Source organism: Labrus mixtus, unplaced genomic scaffold, assembly GCF_963584025.1.
Source record: "Labrus mixtus unplaced genomic scaffold, fLabMix1.1 SCAFFOLD_56, whole genome shotgun sequence".
Classification (NCBI taxonomy): domain Eukaryota; kingdom Metazoa; phylum Chordata; class Actinopteri; order Labriformes; family Labridae; genus Labrus; species Labrus mixtus.
In genome coordinates, this window is record NW_026870131.1 from 177,501 (window position 1) to 195,000 (window position 17,500).

Sequence of the window (17,500 nt, forward strand, 5' to 3'; positions counted from 1 at the left end):
TTCAGCCAGAATCAAGGGCATGAGATCTTTAAAAGGCCCCTGTCTGCACACAATAATGGCTTACGGCCATACCACCCTTAACATGCCCGTTCTCGTCCGATCTAGGAAACTAAGTAGGGTCGTGCCTGGTTAGTACTTGGATGGGAGACCGCCTGGGAATACCAGACGCTGTAAGCTTTTTCATTTTTTTGATCATATGGTTTTTTTTTATCATATAGAGACATATTCACATGTCCAAAAATTTAGCCAGAATCAAGGGCATGACATCTTTAAAAGGCCCCTTTCTGCACACAATAATGGCTTACGGCCATACCACCCTGAACACGCCCCTTTTGCTGTCAGAGTTTGTGTGGTGCTGAAGGAGAGCTGACGTGTCAGTACTGAGCAGGACAGCTGGACTAATTTGTTTGTTTTTTGGATGCGCTTTGGATTTATTTAAATACCTCAGATTGTGAGTGAATGTCCCCCAGCAGTCACTGACTGTTAGGGGGATCGTTTTTCTTTTCACCTTTTTTTCCTGTTTTTTTTCCACAATTTTGTGAAGAATTTTTGTTTTTCGTGAATGTTTGCTCGTATGTCGCGAGCAAACTCACACGGACGGATCACAAAGATGACAGGACCACGGACTGGAGAGATGGAAAAAGGAAAAGAGAACGGACAACAACGTGAACAAACAAACATGGCACTGAAACAAAGGAATGGATTAAACGACAACGAGAAGAACGACGGACAAAAAGGACGGATGAAAACGACAAATGAAACAGGGAACGGAATGGATGACGGAGAGAGAGGAAGAGAGAGGAGCGGAGGGCTGATTGCTCCGCATGCAGAGAATGGGAGAGGTGGCGAGAGAGCAGAAAAAGAGGAAGCAAAAGTGTCTTTTGAGAGAAAACTAACACTAAACATTGAAATGGTGGGAGACAAAGTTCCTCTAAATCACGTCATGAGCAACATAAAAATGATCTGTGGGGGCCTGCTGGCGTGCAGAACCCTGGGACCTGAAAAACTGGAGGTGACGGTGAGCAACATTAAAGGAAAGGAAAGGCTGCTGGATGGATTTAAAATCGGAGAGACCAGAGTCGTGGCGAGAGAACTAAATAATGATGAGCTGGTGGTGTCTTTTTTAAACCTGCCAGCGTATATCACAGATGAAGAAATAGTTTGGAAGCTGACGGGATGGGGAGTGAAACCGACATCACCAATAAAACGCAGAATGTGGCCTGGAACAATGATAGCTGACGGAACGAGGTTTGTCCGGGTCAGATTTAATGACCAGGTACAGTCACTCCCTTACTCGCTCGTTTTTCGCTGCTTCTGCTGTCCTCCCTCTCCAGCCAGCTCCGGCGTCTCCAGCTCGCACTCTGACGCCCGTTCTCCTCCGCTCTCTCCGCTCTGCTCCATTTCTCCGTCACTGTTCTCGTCTTCTCTGATCTCCTTCCTGCTTGCTCCGATCACCTCCTTCTCCTCCGCCTCCTCCTCGTACACCTCCTCCGCCTCGTCTTCATCCTCGTACACCTCCTCCACCTCGTTCTTGCTTTCCTCTCCGTTCTCACACTCACATTCATTTTCTCTTTTTTTACAGTTTGTGCATTTTGTGCTGTTCGCGCTGCACTCTCGCGCAAAGTGTCCCTGCACCCCACAGTTGTGGCACATAAATTCTGGACACTCTCTCAGGATGTGTCCCGGCTGGATGCACATCCTGCACACTTTTTGTTGTCTATCATGTATTACTCTAAAGTATTCGTTCCCCATCACAGTGTTAAACTTTGTGGAGAGAGGGAAAAAAGGAGACGGAAGGGACGTGGCAGAAGACCCGGGGGTAAGCATGAGCACAGAGGGGAGGGAGATGCCTGAGAGTGGTGTTGGACAGGCGGGAGGGAGAAAAATCACGCTAAATAATACGGGTAAAAGCACCAGTCCCAATGAAACGGACAGCGAAATGGATGTGAGTGAACTGGCGAGTGCGCAAAAAAGACTAAGTCTTGGACAACGAAAAAAGTTGGTGAAAAAATTGAAATGTAAGGACAAATAATGACTGACAATAACCCCTGTAAATCCGTTTTTTTTGTTTTTATTTTTATGATAATGGCCTTTAATTTATTTTCGATAAACGTGAATGGACTAAGGAACAAAGAAAAAAGACATGCGATTCTTTCCTTGCAGAATGACGTTTTGTGCCTGCAGGAGACCAGGTGGGATGATTCCCTGGTGGAAGACATAAAAAAAGACTTTGTGGGCCATATTTTCTGCTCCAATGGCACGTCGAGGGCGAGAGGAGTGGCGGTTTTAGTCAAAACGGGTCGGGTAACAGGGGTAAATTTGGTTTATGGAGACAAAGAAGGAAGAATAATAGTAATAGACTGTGTGTATGAAACGAAAAATATAAGAATCATAAATATATATGCACCGAATGGAGAAAAAGAAAGGAAAACATTCTTCATTGCAATAAGCAAATGGTGGGAAAGGAATTGTATAATAATCGGTGACTTTAATGTGGCGATGACACCCACCGATGTGTCAAAAAATAATGTGTTTAAGGGGGATGTGAGCAGGGGGACACTTAAAGATATAATGATAACGAAACAATGCATTGATATTTGGAGATTGCTACATCCATGGGAGAGGGTGTTCTCCAGGAGACAAATTGTACTGAATAGATTAAAACAATCTAGAATAGATTATGCTTTGGTGACATGCGAGGTAGTGAGGTGGATTAAAGAAGTTGAATATAAAACTAATATGTGGAGCGATCACGCTGGAATAGAAATCACGTTTAGAAAAGAAACGAATGTACGTAAAGGAGGGATATGGTGCTTTAATGCAAGCTTGCTGGATGATGGAATGTTTGTGAAAAGTATGGAAAGATTGTTGAATGATGTGGGATATGAGTGGAATGAGAGTGAAGATATGAATGTGTGGTGGGATAGAGTAAAAGTCAGAATTAAAAAAAAGTGTATCAATTATAGTAAAGAGAAAAAGTGGAGAGAAAATAGAAAGGAAGAGAATTTGAGAAAACAACTAAGTGAGGAAATAGCATCGCTTGACAGTGTAGATAATGTAGATGTCGAAAAATACATACATTTAAAAGAACAGTTGGGAGTGATTGAACTTAAAAAGAGTAGGGGTGCAGCCATTAGGAGTAAAATACAATATATGTATGAGGGGGAGAGGAGTACAGCCTTTTTTTTAGGTCTGGAAAAACAAAAACAAAAAAGAACAGAAATAAACGAATTATTAAATGAAGCAGGTAAAAGTGTGACAGATAAAAAGGGAATTTTAGAAATAGTAAAGGGCTATTATGAAAGCCTGTTTTCGAGACAGGAGTGTGATAGCGTGAGTGTGAACAGAGCTTTGGGTGCCTTAAAGAAAAAACTAAGCGAGGACGATAAAATGTGGTGTGATTGTGAGTTTACAGAGGGAGAAATCAGAAGTGCTTTAGAGGGGTTAAACAAAAACAAAAGTCCTGGGAGCGATGGCCTAACTGCGGAATTCTACCAAGCTTTCAAAGAGCAGCTGGTGCCCTTGGTGAACAAATTGAGTAAATATATGGAAAAAGTGAAACATATACCAAAAAGTTTAGGGGAAGGGGTGGTTACTATTTTTTACAAAAACAAGGGGGACAATAAAAATCTGGACAACTACAGACCAATCAGCCTACTCAACACAGACTACAAAATCATAGCGAAAACAATAGCCAATAGAATCAGGGAGGTAATAGGAACAATCATAGAACAAACACAATCATACAGTATACCAAACAGAGACATAGCAGACTCAATCATTTCAATAAAACAGACGGTCAGGGATATGGAAGGGGAGGGGGGAATATGGCTAGGGATTGATTTAAATAAAGCTTTTGACAGAGTAGATCACGGGTTCATGGGGAAGGTGTTAGAGAAGTTTGGATTCGGGGAGAGAATGAGAGAATGGATAAATATGTTGTATACAGGAGCGGAAAGCAAGATAAAATGTAACGGGGAACTAACTGATTCTTTTAAAATATCAAGGTCAGTGAGACAAGGATGTCCGATGTCAGCGCTGTTGTACAGCTTGGTAGCAGAGCCGCTGGCAGCACTGATATCGGAAGACGTAAACATAAAAGGTATAGGTAAGGAAAACGTAAAAATAATACAGTATGCAGATGACGTGAATATAATGGTAAAAGGAGAGGAGGATATAGAATTGATATTAAAACATGTACAAACTTATGAAAGAGCATCTGGGGCAAAAGTAAATGAAAATAAGTCAGAAATTATGTTACTAGGTAAGGAATCCAATCTAGTTAATAAGTGGGGATTTAAAACGGTGTGTGAGAGAAGAAAAGTGTTGGGAGTGAATATGGGGAAAAATGAGAATGAATGTGATGATGTAACATGGAAAGAGGTGGTGGGTAAAATTAAAAAAACATTGAATTTGTGGAAAGCGAGGGGTCTATTGTTGAGAGGAAGGGTAGCCGTAACAAATGCTCTCGTGTTGTCCAAAGTGAATCATGCGCTGAGTACTTGTACGCTTCCGGACTGGGCCTTTAAGGAGATTTCAAAGACCATTAGGGACTTTATTTGGAAAAACAAAGCAGCGAGTATAGCTCACAAAACAATAATAGGGGCTAAAGATCAGGGGGGGCTAGCTTTGATTGATTTACTTACAAAAAAAGTAGCACTAAGAGTCAAATTGATAGGCAAATTTATGGACCAGAACCGGAACGTAGTTTGGAAAAACCACTTCAAACAATATCTGTGCAGTTTTGGACTCTACAACGAGGACAACCTGTACCAGATCAATAACCCGGATTCATTTAAACACTTGCCACGGTTTTTCCAGGAAGTACTCAGTGCGTGGTATCAGGTTTCATCCTGGACTGTACCAGAGTGCGGAACGAGAGGGTCAGTGCTACGACTGCCCTTCCTCTCGAGCCCGTATTTTAAAAATGGGGAGAGGGTAATTAAGTGTGAAGCTATGTCGAAAGCGGGATATATTAGAATAAGGGATTTACTGAACTGTGGGGGGGATTTTGATTTACAAATGGTGGTGAGGGGTTTAAAAAATAAAGGGTGTGTGTGCAGAAAGGATGTGATTGAGAGAGTGTTTGCAAATGTAAAATTGTCTTTGTCGAGCGAATGGGAAAAATTAATCAAAGAGAAGGAGGGAGTGATGCAGGACGATGTGGGGGGGATCTCCCTGTGCCTAGGGGAGAAGAAACACAACATTACAGATGTCACTACAAAAATTTGGTATAGGTGCGCAATCACACATAGAATACAGAAACCCACATCCGAAGTAAAATGGACAGACACATACCCGGACATAACAAGCAACATGATATGGAAGAACATTAACATTCCGCATACACCACATGCAATATTTGACCTAGATTTCAAACTGAGGCACAGGAGGATCTTCACCTGCATCGTCCTGCATCAGATCCATAAGGAGAGGTATGAAAGAAAGTGTTGTGTATGTGAAAGTACGGATGAGGATTTAATACATTTGTTTGTTACGTGTGGGGAATTGGTTTATTTTTGGGGAAAAATAAGAGAAATGTTGGGGAAATGCAGTAAGAATGAGTGTTGGAATGAAAGGGGGTGGGAATTGTCGGTGTTGTTGGGGGTGGGAACAAAACAAAAAAATCACAATGTAATGAATATAATTTTGGCTTTTGCAAGAAAAGCGGTTTTTAACAGAAGGAATTATGCACTGTATGAAAGTAAGAAAATGAATGTGTGGAGAATGTTTGTGAATGAATGGAAAGCACATCTTAAATTGTTGTACATAGCGAATGAGAGTGAGTTTGTGAGAATGTTTGTGGAAGGTGCGAATGTGTGTAGAGTAAATGAGGAGGGAATTATGTGGGATGTCTAAATTATTTTGTTTTTGTTTTTTTGGTACGAGGGCTTCTTTTTTGGTCATGGGAAAATGGGTGATTTGATTTGGTGTTTTTTTTTTTCTCAGTGGTTTTTTGAGAATACTGTGGGGTTTTTGTATGTTTTTGTGGTTTGTTTTCAGAGGGGTGTTTGCTTTGGGGGAGGGACTCAGAAGAGTTGTCATGAGTTGGGGGTATCAGGAGTGGTTTGAGTTTTTTTTCCTGATGCTATGTTTTTATTGTTTTTAGGGTGCCGTTTGCGTCAGAGGGGAGGTTTAATTTAGAGGGTGTATGTATTGTAATAGCATTTGTTGTAAATGATGTGAAAGAATTATAAATGTTTTTGTAATTTTGATAATAAAAGATAAAAAAAAAAAACACGGCCTATCTCGTCTGATCTCTTAAGCTAAGCAGTGTCGGGCCTGGTTAGTACTTGGATGGGAGACCGCCTGGGAATACCAGGTGCTGTAAGCTTTTTCATTTTTTTGATCATATGTTTTTTTTTTATCATATAGAGACATATTCACATGTCCAAAAATTCAGCCAGAATCAAGGGCATGACATCTTTAAAAGGCCCCTTTCTGCACACAGTAATGGCTTACAGCCATACCACCCTGAACACGCCCGATCTCGTCCGATCCAGGAAGCTAAGCAGGGTCGGGCCTGGTTAGTACTTGGATGGGAGACCGCCTGGGAATACCAGGTGCTGTAAGCTTTTTCATTTTTTTGATCATATGTTTTTTTTTTATCATATAGAGACATATTCACATGTCCAAAAATTCAGCCAGAATCAAGGGCATGACATCTTTAAAAGGCCCCTGTCTGCACACAATAATGGCTTACGGCCATACCACCCTGAACACGCCCGATCTCGTTCGATCTCGGAAGCTAAGCAGGGTTGGGCCTGGTTAGTACTTGGATGGGAGACCACCTTGGAATACCAGGTGTTGTAAGCGTTTTCATTTATTTGATCATATGTTTTTTTTTATCATATAAAGACATATTCACATGTCCAAAAATTCAGCCAGAATCAAGGGCATGACATCTTTAAAAGGCCCCTTTCTGCACACAATAACGGCTTACGGCCATACCACCCTTAACACGCCCGATCTCGTCCGATCTCGGAAACTAAGTAGGGTCGTGCCTGGTTAGTACTTGGATGGGAGACCGCCTGGAAATACCAGACGCTGTAAGCTTTTTCATTTTTTTTGATCATATGTTTTTTTTATCATATAGAGACATATTCACATGTCCAAAAATTCAGCCAGAATCAAGGGCATGACATCTTTAAAAGGCCCCTCTCTGCACACAATAATGGCTTATGGCCATACCACCCTGAACACGCCTGATCTCGTCCGATCTCGGAAGCTAAGCAGGGTAGGGCCTGGTTAGTACTTGGGTGGGAGACCGCCTGGGAATACCAGGTGCTGTAAGTTTTTTCATTTTTTTGATCATATGTTTTTTTTTTATCATATAGAGACATATTCACATGTCCAAAAATTCAGCCAGAATCAAGGGCATGATATCTTTAAAAGGCCCCTTTCTGCACACAATAATGCCTTACGTCCATACCACCCTGATCTCGTCCGATCTCAGAAGCTAAGCAGGGTCGGGCCTGGTTAATACTTGGACGGGAGACCGCCTAGGAATACCAGGTGCTGTAAGCTTTTTCATTTTTTTGATCATATGTTTTTTTTAATCATAGAGAGACATATTCACATGTCCAAAAATTCAGCCAGAATCAAGGGCATGACATCTTTAAAAGGCCCCTTTCTGCACACAATAATGCCTTACGGCCATACCACCCTGTACTCGTCCGATCTCGGAAGCTAAGCAGGGTTGGGCCTGGTTAGTACTTGTATGGGAGACCTCCTGGGAATACCAGGTGCTGTAAGCTTTTTCATTTTTTTTGATCATATGTTTTTTTTTGATCATATAGAGACATATTCACATGTCCAAAAATTCAGCCAGAATCAAGGGCATGACATCTTTAAAAGGCCCCTGTCTGCACACAATAATGGCTTACGGCCATACCACCCTGAACACGCCTGATCTAGTCCGATCTCGGAAGCTAAGCAGGGTAGGACCTGGTTAGTACTTGGATGGGAGACCGCCTGGGAATACCAGGTGCTGTGAGTTTTTTCATTTTTTTGATCATATGTTTTTTTTTTATCATATAGAGACATATTCACATGTCCAAAAATTCAGCCAGAATCAAGGGCATGACATCTTTAAAAGGCCCCTTTCTGCACACAATAATGGCTTACGGCCAAACCACCCTGAACTCGTCCGATCTTGGAAGCTAAGCAGGGTCGGGCCTGGTTAGTACTTGGATGGGAGACCGCCTGGGAATACCAGACGCTGTAAGCTTTTTTTATTTTTTTGATCATATGTTTTTTTTTTATCATAGAGAGACATATTCACATGTCCAAAAATTCAGCCAGAATCAAGGGCATGACATCTTTAAAAGGCCCCTGTCTGCAGACAATAATGGCTTACGGCCATACCACCCTGAACACGCCCGATCTCGTTCGATCTCAGAAGCTAAGCAGGGTCGTGCCTGGTTAGTACTTGGATGGGAGACCGCCTGGGAATACCAGGTGCTGTAAGCTTTTTCATTTTTTTGATCATGTTTTTTTTTATCATATAGAGACATATTCACATGTCCAAAAATTCAGCCAGAATCAAGGGCATGACATCTTTAAAAGGCCCCTCTCTGCACACAATAATGGCTTAAGGCCATACCACCCTGAACACGCCTGATCTCGTCCGATCTCGGAAGCTAAGCAGGGTCGGGCCTGGTTAGTACTTGGATGGGAGACCGCCTGGGAATACCAGGTGCTGTAAGCTTTTTCATTTTTTTGATCATATGTTTTTTTTTATCATATAGAGACATATTCACATGTCCAAAAATTCAGCCAGAATAAAGGGCATGATATCTTTAAAAGGCCCCTTTCTGCACACAATAATCCCTTACGTCCATACCACCCTGATCTCGTCCGATCTCAGAAGCTAAGCAGGGTCGGGCCTGGTTAATACTTGGACGGGAGACCGCCTAGGAATACCAGGTGCTGTAAGCTTTTTCATTTTTTTGATCATATGTTTTTTTTAATCATAGAGAGACATATTCACATGTCCAAAAATTCAGCCAGAATCAAGGGCATGACATCTTTAAAAGGCCCCTTTCTGCACACAATAATGCCTTACGTCCATACCACCCTGAACTCGACCGATCTCAGAAGCAAAGCAGGGTCGGGCCTGGTTAATACTTGGATGGGAGACCGCCTAGGAATACCAGGTGCTGTAAGCTTTTTCATTTTTTTGATCATATGTTTTTTTTTATCATAGAGAGACATATTCACATGTCCAAAAATTCAGCCAGAATCAAGGGCATGACATCTTTAAAAGGCCCCTTTCTGCACACAATAACAGCTTACGGCCATACCACCCTTAACACGCCCGATCTCGTCCGATCTCGGAAACTAAGTAGGGTCGTGCCTGGTTAGTACTTGGATGGGAGACCGCCTGGGAATACCAGATGCTGTAAGCTTTTTCATTTTTTTGATCATATGTTTTTTTTGTTTTATCATATAGAGACATATTCACATGTCCAAAAATTTAGCCAGAATCAAGGGCATGACATCTTTAAAAGGCCCCTTTCTGCACACAATAATGGCTTACGGCCATACCACCCTGAACACGCCCGATCTCGTCCGATCTCGGAAGCTATGCAGGATCGGGCCTGGTTAGTACTTGGATGGGAGACCACCTGGGAATACCAGGTGCTGTAAGCTTTTTCATTTTTTTGATCATATGTTTTTTTCTATCATATAGAGACATATTCACATGTCCAAAAATTCAGCCAGAATCAAGGGCATGACATCTTTAAAAGGCCCGTTTCTGCACACAATAATGGCTTACGGCCATACCACCCTGAACACGCCCGATCTCGTCCGATCTTAGAAGCTAAGCAGGGTGGGGCCTGGTTAGTACTTGGATGGGAGACCGCCTGGGAATACCAGGTGCTGTAAGCTTTTTTTATTTTTTTGATCATATGTTTTTTTTTTATCATATAGAGACATATTCACATGTCCAAAAATTCAGCCAGAATCAAGGGCATGACATCTTTAAAAGGCCCCTTTCTGCACACAATAATGGCTTACGGCCATACCACCCTGAACACGCCCGATCACGTCCGATCTCGGAAGCTAAGCAGGGTCGGGCCTGGTTAGTACTTGGATGGGAGACCGCCTGGGAATACCAGGTGCTGTAAGCTTTTTCATTTTTTTTGATCATGTGTTTTTTTTATCATACAGAGACATATTCACATGTCCAAAAATTCAGCCAGAATCAAGGGCATGACATCTTTAAAAGGCCCCTCTCTGCACACAATAATGGCTTACGGCCATACCACCCTGAACACGCCTGATCTCATCCGATCTCGGAAGCTAAGCAGGGTAGGGCCTGGTTAGTACTTGGATGGGAGACCGCCTGGGAATACCAGGTGCTGTAAGTTTTTTCATTTTTTTGATCATATGTTTTTTTTTTATCATATAGAGACATATTCACATGTCCAAAAATTCAGCCAGAATCAAGGGCATAACATCTTTAAAAGGCCCCTGTCTGCACACAATAATGGCTTACGGCCATACCACCCTGAACACGCCCGATCTCGTCCGATCTCGGAAGCTAAGCAGGGTCGGGCCTGGTTAGTACTTGGATGGGAGACCGCCTGGGAATACCAGACGCTGTAAGCTTTTTCATTTTTTTGATCATATGTGTTTTTTTTATCATAAAGAGACATATTCACATGTCCAAAAATTTAGCCAGAATCAAGGGCATGACATCTTTAAAAGGCCCCTTTCTGCACACAATAATGGCTTACGGCCATACCACCCTGAACACGCCCGATCTCGTCCGATCTCGGAAGCTATGCAGGGTCGGGCCTGGTTAGTACTTGGATGGGAGACCGCCTAGGAATACCAGGTGCTGTAAGCTTTTTCATTTTTTTGATCATATATTTTTTTTTATCATATAGAGACATATTCACATGTCCAAAAATTCAGCCAGAATCAAGGGCATGACATCTTTAAAAGGCCCCTTTCTGCACACAATAATGGCTTACGGCCATACCACCCTGAACATGCCCGATCTCGTCTGATCTCAGAAGCTAAGCAGGGTCGGGTCTGGTTAGTACTTGGATGGGAGACCGCCTGGGAATACCAGGTGCTGTAAGCTTTTTCATTTTGTTTGATCATATGTTTTTTTTTATCATATAGAGACATATTCACATGTCCAAAAATTCAGCCAGAATCAAGGGCATGACATCTTTAAAAGGCCCCTTTCTGCACACAATAATGGCTTACGGCCATACCACCCTGAACACGCCCGATCTCGTCTGATCTCGGAAGCTAAGCAGGGTCGGGCCTGGTTAGTACTTGGATGGGAGACATCCTGGGAATACCAGGTGCTGTAAGCTTTTTCATTTTTTTTGATCATATGTTTTTTTTATCATATAGAGACATATTCACATGTCCAAAAATTCAGCCAGAATCAAGGGCAAGACATCTTTAAAAGGCCCCTCTCTGCACACAATAATGGCTTACAGCCATACCACCCTGAACACGCCTGATCTCGTCCGATCTCGGAAGCTAAGCCGGGTAGGGCCTGGTTAGTACTTGGATGGGAGACCGCCTGGGAATACCAGGTGCTGTAAGTTTTTTCATTTTTTTGATCATATGTTTTTTTTTTATCATATAGAGACATATTCACATGTCCAAAAATTCAGCCAGAATCAAGGGCATGACATCTTTAAAAGGCGCCTTTCTGCATACAATAATGGCTTACGGCCAAACCACCCTGAACACGCCCGATCTCAGAAGCTAAGCAGGGTAGGGCCTGGTTAGTACTTGGATGGGAGACCGCCTGGGAATACCAGGTGCTATAAGCTTTTTCATTTTTTTTGATCATATGTTTTTTTTATCATATAGAGACATATTCACATGTCCAAAAATTCAGCCAGAATCAAGGGCATGACATCTTTAAAAGGCCCCTTTCTTCACACAATAATGACTTATGGCCATACCACCCTGAACATGCCCGATCTCGTCCGATCTCGGAAGCTAAGCAGGGTCGGGCCTGGTTAGTACTTGGATGGGAGACCGCCTGGGAATACCAGGTGCTATAAGCTTTTTCATTTTTTTGATCATATGTTTTTTTTTTTTCATACAGAGACATATTCACATGTCCAAAAATTCAGCCAGAATCAAGGGCATGACATCTTTAAAAGGCCCCTTTCTGCACACAATAATGGCTTATGGCCATACCACCCTGAACACGCCCGATCTCGTCCGATCTCGGAAGCTAAGCAGGGTCGGGCCTGGTTAGTACTTGGATGGGAGACCGCCTGGGAATACCAGGTGCTGTAAGCTTTTTCATTTTTTTGATGATATGTTTTTTTTTATCATATAGAGACATATTCACATGTCCAAAAATTCAGCCAGAATCAAGGGCATGACATCTTTAAAAGGCCCCTGTCTGCACACAATAATGGCTTACGGCCATACCACCCTGAACACGCCCGATCTCGGAAGCTAAGCAAGGTCAGGCCTGGTTAGTACTTGGATGGGAGACCGCCTGGGAATACCAGGTGCTGTAAGCTTTTTCATTTTTTTGATCATATGTTTTTTTTTTATCATATAGAGACATATTCACATGTCCAAAAATTCAGCCAGAATCAAGGGCATGACATCTTTAAAAGGCCCCTTTCTGCACACAATAACAGCTTACGGCCATACCACCCTGAACACGCCCCTTTTGCTGTCAGAGTTTGTGTGGTGCTGAAGGAGAGCTGACGTGTCAGTACTGAGCAGGACAGCTGGACTAATTTGTTTCTTTTTTGGATGCGTTTTGGATTCATTTAAATACCTCAGATTGTGAGTGAATGTCCCCCAGCAGTCACTGACTGTTAGGGGGATCGTTTTTCTTTTCACCTTTTTTTCCTGTTTTTTTTCCACAATTTTGTGAAGAATTTTTGTTTTTTTGTGAATGTTTGCTCGTATGTCGCGAGCAAACTCACACGGACGGATCACAAAGATGACAGGACCACGGACTGGAGAGATGGAAAAAGGAAAAGAGAACGGACAACAACGTGAACAAACAAACATGGCACTGAAACAGAGGAATGGATTAAACGACAACGAGAAGAACGACGGACAAAAAGGACGGATGAAAACGGCAAATGAAACAGGGAACGGAATGGATGACGGAGAGAGAGGAAGAGAGAGGAGCGGCGGGCTGATTGCTCCGCATGCAGAGAATGGGAGAGGTGGCGAGAGAGCAGAAAAAGAGGAAGCAAAAGTGTCTTTTGAGAGAAAACTAACACTAAACATTGAAATGGTGGGAGACAAAGTTCCTCTAAATCACGTCATGAGCAACATAAAAATGATCTGTGGGGGCCTGCTGGCGTGCAGAACCCTGGGACCTGAAAAACTGGAGGTGACGGTGAGCAACATTAAAGGAAAGGAAAGGCTGCTGGATGGATTTAAAATCGGAGAGACCAGAGTCGTGGCGAGAGAACTAAATAATGATGAGCTGGTGGTGTCTTTTTTAAACCTGCCAGCGTATATCACAGATGAAGAAATAGTTTGGAAGCTGACGGGATGGGGAGTGAAACCGACATCACCAATAAAACGCAGAATGTGGCCTGGAACAATGATAGCTGACGGAACGAGGTTTGTCCGGGTCAGATTTAATGACCAGGTACAGTCACTCCCTTACTCCACAAAGTTTAACACTGTGATGGGGAACGAATACTTTAGAGTAATACATGATAGACAACAAAAAGTGTGCAGGATGTGCATCCAGCCGGGACACATCCTGAGAGAGTGTCCAGAATTTATGTGCCACAACTGTGGGGTGCAGGGACACTTTGCGCGAGAGTGCAGCGCGAACAGCACAAAATGCACAAACTGTAAAAAAAGAGAAAATGAATGTGAGTGTGAGAACGGAGAGGAAAGCAAGAACGAGGTGGAGGAGGTGTACGAGGATGAAGACGAGGCGGAGGAGGTGTACGAGGAGGAGGCGGAGGAGAAGGAGGTGATCGGAGCAAGCAGGAAGGAGATCAGAGAAGACGAGAACAGTGACGGAGAAATGGAGCAGAGCGGAGAGAGCGGAGGAGAACGGGCGTCAGAGTGCGAGCTGGAGACGCCGGAGCTGGCTGGAGAGGGAGGACAGCAGAAGCAGCGAAAAACGAGCGAGAGAGGGAAAAAAGGAGACGGAAGGGACGTGGCAGAAGACCCGGGGGTAAGCATGAGCACAGAGGGGAGGGAGATGCCTGAGAGTGGTGTTGGACAGGCGGGAGGGAGAAAAATCACGCTAAATAATACGGGTAAAAGCACCAGTCCCAATGAAACGGACAGCGAAATGGATGTGAGTGAACTGGCGAGTGCGCAAAAAAGACTAAGTCTTGGACAACGAAAAAAGTTGGTGAAAAAATTGAAATGTAAGGACAAATAATGACTGACAATAACCCCTGTAAATCCGTTTTTTTTTGTTTTTATTTTTATGATAATGGCCTTTAATTTATTTTCGATAAACGTGAATGGACTAAGGAACAAAGAAAAAAGACATGCGATTCTTTCCTTGCAGAATGACGTTTTGTGCCTGCAGGAGACCAGGTGGGATGATTCCCTGGTGGAAGACATAAAAAAAGACTTTGTGGGCCATATTTTCTGCTCCAATGGCACGTCGAGGGCGAGAGGAGTGGCGGTTTTAGTCAAAACGGGTCGGGTAACAGGGGTAAATTTGGTTTATGGAGACAAAGAAGGAAGAATAATAGTAATAGACTGTGTGTATGAAACGAAAAATATAAGAATCATAAATATATATGCACCGAATGGAGAAAAAGAAAGGAAAACATTCTTCATTGCAATAAGCAAATGGTGGGAAAGGAATTGTATAATAATCGGTGACTTTAATGTGGCGATGACACCCACCGATGTGTCAAAAAATAATGTGTTTAAGGGGGATGTGAGCAGGGGGACACTTAAAGATATAATGATAACGAAACAATGCATTGATATTTGGAGATTGCTACATCCATGGGAGAGGGTGTTCTCCAGGAGACAAATTGTACTGAATAGATTAAAACAATCTAGAATAGATTATGCTTTGGTGACATGCGAGGTAGTGAGGTGGATTAAAGAAGTTGAATATAAAACTAATATGTGGAGCGATCACGCTGGAATAGAAATCACGTTTAGAAAAGAAACGAATGTACGTAAAGGAGGGATATGGTGCTTTAATGCAAGCTTGCTGGATGATGGAATGTTTGTGAAAAGTATGGAAAGATTGTTGAATGATGTGGGATATGAGTGGAATGAGAGTGAAGATATGAATGTGTGGTGGGATAGTGTAAAAGTCAGAATTAAAAAAAAGTGTATCAATTATAGTAAAGAGAAAAAGTGGAGAGAAAATAGAAAGGAAGAGAATTTGAGAAAACAACTAAGTGAGGAAATAGCATCGCTTGACAGTGTAGATAATGTAGATGTCGAAAAATACATACATTTAAAAGAACAGTTGGGAGTGATTGAACTTAATAAGAGTAGGGGTGCAGCCATTAGGAGTAAAATACAATATATGTATGAGGGGGAGAGGAGTACAGCCTTTTTTTTAGGTCTGGAAAAACAAAAACAAAAAAGAACAGAAATAAACGAATTATTAAATGAAGCAGGTAAAAGTGTGACAGATAAAAAGGGAATTTTAGAAATAGTAAAGGGCTATTATGAAAGCCTGTTTTCGAGACAGGAGTGTGATAGCGTGAGTGTGAACAGAGCTTTGGGTGCCTTAAAGAAAAAACTAAGCGAGGACGATAAAATGTGGTGTGATTGTGAGTTTACAGAGGGAGAAATCAGAAGTGCTTTAGAGGGGTTAAACAAAAACAAAAGTCCTGGGAGCGATGGCCTAACTGCGGAATTCTACCAAGCTTTCAAAGAGCAGCTGGTGCCCTTGGTGAACAAATTGAGTAAATATATGGAAAAAGTGAAACATATACCAAAAAGTTTAGGGGAAGGGGTGGTTACTATTTTTTACAAAAACAAGGGGGACAATAAAAATCTGGACAACTACAGACCAATCAGCCTACTCAACACAGACTACAAAATCATAGCGAAAACAATAGCCAATAGAATCAGGGAGGTAATAGGAACAATCATAGAACAAACACAATCATACAGTATACCAAACAGAGACATAGCAGACTCAATCATTTCAATAAAACAGACGGTCAGGGATATGGAAGGGGAGGGGGGAATATGGCTAGGGATTGATTTAAATAAAGCTTTTGACAGAGTAGATCACGGGTTCATGGGGAAGGTGTTAGAGAAGTTTGGATTCGGGGAGAGAATGAGAGAATGGATAAATATGTTGTATACAGGAGCGGAAAGCAAGATAAAATGTAACGGGGAACTAACTGATTCTTTTAAAATATCAAGGTCAGTGAGACAAGGATGTCCGATGTCAGCGCTGTTGTACAGCTTGGTAGCAGAGCCGCTGGCAGCACTGATATCGGAAGACGTAAACATAAAAGGTATAGGTAAGGAAAACGTAAAAATAATACAGTATGCAGATGACGTGAATATAATGGTAAAAGGAGAGGAGGATATAGAATTGATATTAAAACATGTACAAACTTATGAAAGAGCATCTGGGGCAAAAGTAAATGAAAATAAGTCAGAAATTATGTTACTAGGTAAGGAATCCAATCTAGTTAATAAGTGGGGATTTAAAACGGTGTGTGAGAGAAGAAAAGTGTTGGGAGTGAATATGGGGAAAAATGAGAATGAATGTGATGATGTAACATGGAAAGAGGTGGTGGGTAAAATTAAAAAAACATTGAATTTGTGGAAAGCGAGGGGTCTATTGTTGAGAGGAAGGGTAGCCGTAACAAATGCTCTCGTGTTGTCCAAAGTGAATCATGCGCTGAGTACTTGTACGCTTCCGGACTGGGCCTTTAAGGAGATTTCAAAGACCATTAGGGACTTTATTTGGAAAAACAAAGCAGCGAGTATAGCTCACAAAACAATAATAGGGGCTAAAGATCAGGGGGGGCTAGCTTTGATTGATTTACTTACAAAAAAAGTAGCACTAAGAGTCAAATTGATAGGCAAATTTATGGACCAGAACCGGAACGTAGTTTGGAAAAACCACTTCAAACAATATCTGTGCAGTTTTGGACTCTACAACGAGGACAACCTGTACCAGATCAATAACCCGGATTCATTTAAACACTTGCCACGGTTTTTCCAGGAAGTACTCAGTGCGTGGTATCAGGTTTCATCCTGGACTGTACCAGAGTGCGGAACGAGAGGGTCAGTGCTACGACTGCCCTTCCTCTCGAGCCCGTATTTTAAAAATGGGGAGAGGGTAATTAAGTGTGAAGCTATGTCGAAAGCGGGATATATTAGAATAAGGGATTTACTGAACTGTGGGGGGGATTTTGATTTACAAATGGTGGTGAGGGGTTTAAAAAATAAAGGGTGTGTGTGCAGAAAGGATGTGATTGAGAGAGTGTTTGCAAATGTAAAATTGTCTTTGTCGAGCGAATGGGAAAAATTAATCAAAGAGAAGGAGGGAGTGATG

At 42.3% G+C, this 17,500-nt stretch overlaps 18 non-coding genes and 6 pseudogenes across 18 annotated transcripts; all 24 read left to right on the forward strand.

Moving 5' to 3' along the window:
* The first annotated feature begins 58 nt into the window (after positions 1-58).
* Positions 59-177, forward strand: LOC132961828 (5S ribosomal RNA; annotated as a pseudogene).
* Positions 178-6,456: 6,279 nt separating this feature from the next.
* LOC132962343 (5S ribosomal RNA) lies at positions 6,457-6,575 on the forward strand. The gene has a single exon (XR_009668316.1). It is a non-coding gene; the product is annotated as a 5S ribosomal RNA (ribosomal RNA).
* A 122-nt stretch (positions 6,576-6,697) lies between these two features.
* Positions 6,698-6,816, forward strand: LOC132962151 (5S ribosomal RNA). The gene has a single exon (XR_009668131.1). It is a non-coding gene; the product is annotated as a 5S ribosomal RNA (ribosomal RNA).
* A 121-nt stretch (positions 6,817-6,937) lies between these two features.
* On the forward strand, positions 6,938-7,056 carry LOC132961739 (5S ribosomal RNA; annotated as a pseudogene).
* Positions 7,057-7,177: 121 nt separating this feature from the next.
* On the forward strand, positions 7,178-7,296 carry LOC132962144 (5S ribosomal RNA). The gene has a single exon (XR_009668124.1). It is a non-coding gene; the product is annotated as a 5S ribosomal RNA (ribosomal RNA).
* Positions 7,297-7,648: 352 nt separating this feature from the next.
* On the forward strand, positions 7,649-7,757 carry LOC132961779 (5S ribosomal RNA; annotated as a pseudogene).
* A 123-nt stretch (positions 7,758-7,880) lies between these two features.
* LOC132962372 (5S ribosomal RNA) lies at positions 7,881-7,999 on the forward strand. Its single transcript, XR_009668344.1, has one exon. It is a non-coding gene; the product is annotated as a 5S ribosomal RNA (ribosomal RNA).
* Positions 8,000-8,121: 122 nt separating this feature from the next.
* LOC132961904 (5S ribosomal RNA) lies at positions 8,122-8,230 on the forward strand (annotated as a pseudogene).
* Positions 8,231-8,353: 123 nt separating this feature from the next.
* Positions 8,354-8,472, forward strand: LOC132962327 (5S ribosomal RNA). Its single transcript, XR_009668301.1, has one exon. It is a non-coding gene; the product is annotated as a 5S ribosomal RNA (ribosomal RNA).
* A 119-nt stretch (positions 8,473-8,591) lies between these two features.
* Positions 8,592-8,710, forward strand: LOC132962213 (5S ribosomal RNA). The gene has a single exon (XR_009668189.1). It is a non-coding gene; the product is annotated as a 5S ribosomal RNA (ribosomal RNA).
* Positions 8,711-9,291: 581 nt separating this feature from the next.
* On the forward strand, positions 9,292-9,410 carry LOC132962471 (5S ribosomal RNA). Its single transcript, XR_009668436.1, has one exon. It is a non-coding gene; the product is annotated as a 5S ribosomal RNA (ribosomal RNA).
* Positions 9,411-9,535: 125 nt separating this feature from the next.
* LOC132962255 (5S ribosomal RNA) lies at positions 9,536-9,654 on the forward strand. The gene has a single exon (XR_009668230.1). It is a non-coding gene; the product is annotated as a 5S ribosomal RNA (ribosomal RNA).
* Positions 9,655-9,775: 121 nt separating this feature from the next.
* LOC132962244 (5S ribosomal RNA) lies at positions 9,776-9,894 on the forward strand. The gene has a single exon (XR_009668219.1). It is a non-coding gene; the product is annotated as a 5S ribosomal RNA (ribosomal RNA).
* Positions 9,895-10,017: 123 nt separating this feature from the next.
* Positions 10,018-10,136, forward strand: LOC132962280 (5S ribosomal RNA). Its single transcript, XR_009668254.1, has one exon. It is a non-coding gene; the product is annotated as a 5S ribosomal RNA (ribosomal RNA).
* A 121-nt stretch (positions 10,137-10,257) lies between these two features.
* Positions 10,258-10,376, forward strand: LOC132961901 (5S ribosomal RNA). The gene has a single exon (XR_009667995.1). It is a non-coding gene; the product is annotated as a 5S ribosomal RNA (ribosomal RNA).
* A 122-nt stretch (positions 10,377-10,498) lies between these two features.
* LOC132962181 (5S ribosomal RNA) lies at positions 10,499-10,617 on the forward strand. The gene has a single exon (XR_009668159.1). It is a non-coding gene; the product is annotated as a 5S ribosomal RNA (ribosomal RNA).
* A 122-nt stretch (positions 10,618-10,739) lies between these two features.
* Positions 10,740-10,858, forward strand: LOC132962195 (5S ribosomal RNA). The gene has a single exon (XR_009668172.1). It is a non-coding gene; the product is annotated as a 5S ribosomal RNA (ribosomal RNA).
* Positions 10,859-10,979: 121 nt separating this feature from the next.
* LOC132962311 (5S ribosomal RNA) lies at positions 10,980-11,098 on the forward strand. Its single transcript, XR_009668286.1, has one exon. It is a non-coding gene; the product is annotated as a 5S ribosomal RNA (ribosomal RNA).
* Positions 11,099-11,220: 122 nt separating this feature from the next.
* Positions 11,221-11,339, forward strand: LOC132962165 (5S ribosomal RNA). The gene has a single exon (XR_009668144.1). It is a non-coding gene; the product is annotated as a 5S ribosomal RNA (ribosomal RNA).
* A 121-nt stretch (positions 11,340-11,460) lies between these two features.
* LOC132962215 (5S ribosomal RNA) lies at positions 11,461-11,579 on the forward strand. Its single transcript, XR_009668191.1, has one exon. It is a non-coding gene; the product is annotated as a 5S ribosomal RNA (ribosomal RNA).
* Positions 11,580-11,701: 122 nt separating this feature from the next.
* On the forward strand, positions 11,702-11,810 carry LOC132961754 (5S ribosomal RNA; annotated as a pseudogene).
* A 121-nt stretch (positions 11,811-11,931) lies between these two features.
* LOC132962158 (5S ribosomal RNA) lies at positions 11,932-12,050 on the forward strand. The gene has a single exon (XR_009668137.1). It is a non-coding gene; the product is annotated as a 5S ribosomal RNA (ribosomal RNA).
* Positions 12,051-12,172: 122 nt separating this feature from the next.
* LOC132962395 (5S ribosomal RNA) lies at positions 12,173-12,291 on the forward strand. Its single transcript, XR_009668367.1, has one exon. It is a non-coding gene; the product is annotated as a 5S ribosomal RNA (ribosomal RNA).
* Positions 12,292-12,412: 121 nt separating this feature from the next.
* Positions 12,413-12,521, forward strand: LOC132961726 (5S ribosomal RNA; annotated as a pseudogene).
* The last annotated feature ends 4,979 nt before the right edge of the window (positions 12,522-17,500 follow it).